Source organism: Triticum dicoccoides, chromosome 2A (assembly GCF_002162155.2).
Source record: "Triticum dicoccoides isolate Atlit2015 ecotype Zavitan chromosome 2A, WEW_v2.0, whole genome shotgun sequence".
NCBI classification, from domain to species: Eukaryota; Viridiplantae; Streptophyta; class Magnoliopsida; order Poales; family Poaceae; genus Triticum; species Triticum dicoccoides.
In genome coordinates this window covers 22999144-23003039 of record NC_041382.1, presented here as the reverse complement: position 1 = coordinate 23003039, position 3896 = coordinate 22999144, and the positions used below count along the sequence as shown (strand labels likewise).

Here is a 3896-nt window from a genome sequence, read left to right as displayed (position 1 = left end):
GGCACAAAAATACCCCACAGGAGAATATATTCCTGTGAGTGTCCAGCCCACAAGAAAATTGTTTGAGGCCCAGCCCGCCATTGCTCCACCATAAACCGGGCTTTCGCGCGAAAAACTCTTACCTCGCGGGTCTTTTTTTCCTTTGAGCGAAACTTTCTCGCGCGGCTAGATGAAAAGCAGCTCGCCAACTCAATTTTCCTGTGTGGTATGGGCCTACAGGGAAAAAGGCCAGAGAGTACAGCAGCGAGAAGCCCCTAGAACAATTCCCCACTTCGCCTCTCGCCTCTCCATCCATCTCATCTGCTCCATTCGCTCAAAAAAAAAAAAATCTCATCTGCTCCATGGCCGCCGCCCCCCTCAAACTTCCTGGCTGCAGCCGCCGCCCTCCTCCACAGGTAAATCCAACCAGCGCCGCTCGCCATCCACTCCTCCGACCTCCACCGCTGGTCGTCTCTCACCTTCGCCACCGCCGCCCTGGTGAACCTGAGTAGGCCACCGCCGCCCGCCTTCCATCTCCCCGACCTCCACCGTCGCTTGCCTGCATCTCCATCCGTTGCCGCATCCCACCTCCCTTGGCCCACCCTACCCCAACCCTGCCGCCTTGTACGCGTTGCCTGCACCACGTGCTCCCTGCCCCAGATCTGGGTAAGTCTACTGTCACACATCCAGCAAGTCGCCGCCTCCTCTGTGACGTGACAGCAGCTGGCTCCTTCTCTCCATTTTGTCCAAGCCAGCTGATCCGTTTTGTTGTGGTAAGTCTCAACCTTGGTCACCGAGAAAAAGAAGCTGTGTAGAATCTAGATCTTGGGACCTCAGGATATTGATTTTCTTTCTTTTGCTGGCTCATTGGAGCCTTATGAATGGAAAAATAAGGGGCCCTTTGCATCTGTTTTCAGTGTTTTAATTTATTCAATTTTCAGAAAATAAATAAATTGGGAGCTACTGTTGGGTTGTGTTGTTAGCACTCACGTTCGTTGATGTCACCGAAATTCTGAAAAGGTTCTTCTATCATTGCTAGATGTTTGCTTCTAATAATATGCACTGCAAGTGAAGATGAGGCGGAGATCTTTTCTTAATCTCTTGAAATTATATATGCCAAATATTCATTATTTTTCCATGCTGATTTCTTGTAGCTTGAATCTGCCATATCATCTAGCCATTAATGAAGTTGCAGCCCACTGTTAGAATTTCTAGATATCGCCTCCTTTGACAAATCATTTTGGCAGTAAGCGTTTAGTTTTAGAAGCAAGTTACTCATATCTTTACTTGGAAATGTAAGTAATTATTTGCATAATTGTGCTAGTCTCTTGTAGGTACTGCTTCTCATCTTTACAAATCTTTGTGGCGGAAGGAAGGAAGCCATATATGACAGATGCAGTGAAGAGCAAAGAAAAACCTGTCTCAGGTACCTCTCACGCTTTGACAACATACCCTTCTCTTGATTTGGTAATTATCTCCCTGTTCACATACGGCCTGCTGGAAGAGTGAGGCAGTGCGTGTCCGCGCTCTCTTTTCCGTGTGTGTTTTTAGCTTCAGGTGCAAACCCCTGGATGCCGAAGACTATGAGGAGTACATACATCTTCTTTATCAAGTTCTTGCAGGTCAGCAGTGTGAGGTGACTAATGTACATGCTTGTCTATCTAATTTTTGTGTCTCTTCCATTATGTATCTAGTCCAGCTGTTATATTCCTCAGTTACCCGGAAGGGTATATGGCATGCTGGATCTTCTTTGAGGGCATGATTTAGTTCAGGTCCCCTTAGCCAGTCTTTGGCACCTAGCATCAAATCTGCAGCCATTATTTGCCCCAATATCTACATAGTCCCATTACTTTATTTTACTTCCTTGAATTACAATATTCACCCTATCATGTTGGTAGATGAAGCTGAATTGGTCATCTGTTTAGATAAATTGTTGTTCCACTGGCTACAAGTAAACTTTACTTTTTCAGAAATCCTTAGTTCTTGTTCTGAAAAATCATCTCTCCATGATTGGAATCTTGAGATTGTACACGTTTCATCAAAGCAAAGAGGGCCATGACCTCATTAAGAATGCCTCTTAATGGGCACAAGGTCGAACTTGAAGTTACAGGTGAGTATCATTTACTCCTGTCCATTATTTTATAAAGCACTAAAATGTAGTATGACATCTAATAATTGCATTGCTGCCATATGCCATATCTAAGATTTGCAAAGAAAATAGTAGATGAACATCCTTTTTTTCGTCCTTGATTAGCTAAGTGTTTTTGCTCAATAGTTTCATGCTATTTAAGTTATCATCAAGTGGGCCAGATTATGTTCTGGAGCCACTTTGAAACATAAATAATGTATATTTCACAGTACTTTAGGATCTATTTTATAGATATGCCAAAAAGATAAACCTTGAAAGAGTTAAGAGGATAACAACTCTCATGGTGAAGGATGTTGCTCATCATCTCCTGCTCAATTCAGTATTATTCTCATTAATGGTGTACATAACTTTGCAGGGGAACACCGATTCATCCCCTGTTAGTTTGGAGGCAACACTTATGGTGACAACATGGTGGTAGCCTAGGTGACTTAGAAACTTATGAAGATGTAGTTGATGCTCTAGATCATGAACCAAGGTGACTTAGAAACTGAGTATTTTGTTATCATTGCATTGCATTGTGCAGTGTGGTGGATGATTATGTTGACTGGTGGTGCCATGTACACGTACAACTGTCATGTTAATGCTGTTAAGCAAGTAAACGTTTCATATGTCAACTAGCAGATGTTAAATCATGCATGGATTTATGGATGGAAATATGCTATGTGTACTGATTTTGGATGCACGTACAAAGATGTGATGTGGATTTGGGTTTTAAATGGATCATACGTGGACCACTGGTATGTGCTAATAAAAGGATATTGATTTGTCTGTTGCGTGCTCAACATTGATTCCAGAAAACGAAAATTACGTGCTTTGCTAGCCATTTTTCCTGTAGGTTGGCCGTCACAACAACTCTGACCTCTAAATCTGATGGCATCGAGATTTTCCTTACGGTGGCTGACAGGAATAACCGTCAGGGAAATATTCCCTGTCGGTCGACCGTCAGGCAATTAAGGATTTCCCTGTCGCTTTATTCCTGGCGGAATTTTCCTGTCGGGCAACCGTCAGGAAATATTTTCCTGACGGGATTTGCTATTTTCTTGTCGGTTCTTAGCCGTGGGGAAAAGTCCGCTTTCTGGTAGTGTTTGGAAAAAACACTAATTTGAAAAACAATCAATGAATTTAAAAATGTTCAATATTTGATTTTTTTAAAGCTCAAAACATTTCGCCAAATTTTTATAAACTTATTCATGATTTTTATTGAAAAAACATGTTTTTGAAAATGAAACCGAAAAAGAGAAAGAGTAAAAACTTAAAAAAACACAAAGATGAAAGAAAAACAAAAACAAACAGAAAAAAATGAGTAAACGAATTAAAAAATGAAAGAAAAACAGGGGAGAACTGGCTGGAATAAACCGACGGAAATTGTTTTCTTTATGGGCTGTCCCTTTTTTACTTTCCAGCATGTGCTGCTTACGGTAACCCTTTGTTGGGTCGCCGGGGCTATGCCTCGCCCGTACTGACAGAACGATCAGTCTCACCTCTGGTGATTGCTAGTTCGGCTGGCCAAATATGGTTCCTGAAAGAGGTTTTGGGAAGCTTCTTTTTTTTGCGGGGAAAAAAGGATTTGTATTAATCAACCTGAATCAAGTTGATCCAGTACACAAAGATTTACAATCCCTTCAAGGCCAGAATCCAGCCAAACTGCAGTTTTTATGTCTGTACGAGCTATACGAGCAAGCTCATGACTAACCTGATTCCTCTCACATTTAATAGCCTTCACCTGGACCCTCCTATCACCCCTGGTTAGGGCATCTCCAGCCATTGG

At 42.3% G+C, this 3896-nt stretch overlaps 1 long non-coding RNA gene across 2 annotated transcripts; it reads left to right on the top strand.

The window, feature by feature from the left end:
- Nucleotides 1-252: 252 nt before the first annotated feature.
- Nucleotides 253-3183, top strand: LOC119352908. 2 transcript variants are annotated; one of them, XR_005170266.1, is made up of 3 exons: nt 253-752; nt 1134-1225; nt 1304-3183. It is a non-coding gene; the product is annotated as an uncharacterized LOC119352908 (long non-coding RNA). The 2 variants fall into 2 exon arrangements; XR_005170267.1 differs by lacking the exon at nt 1134-1225 and having other exon boundaries at nt 258-752; nt 1314-1405; nt 1484-3183.
- The last annotated feature ends 713 nt before the right edge of the window (nt 3184-3896 follow it).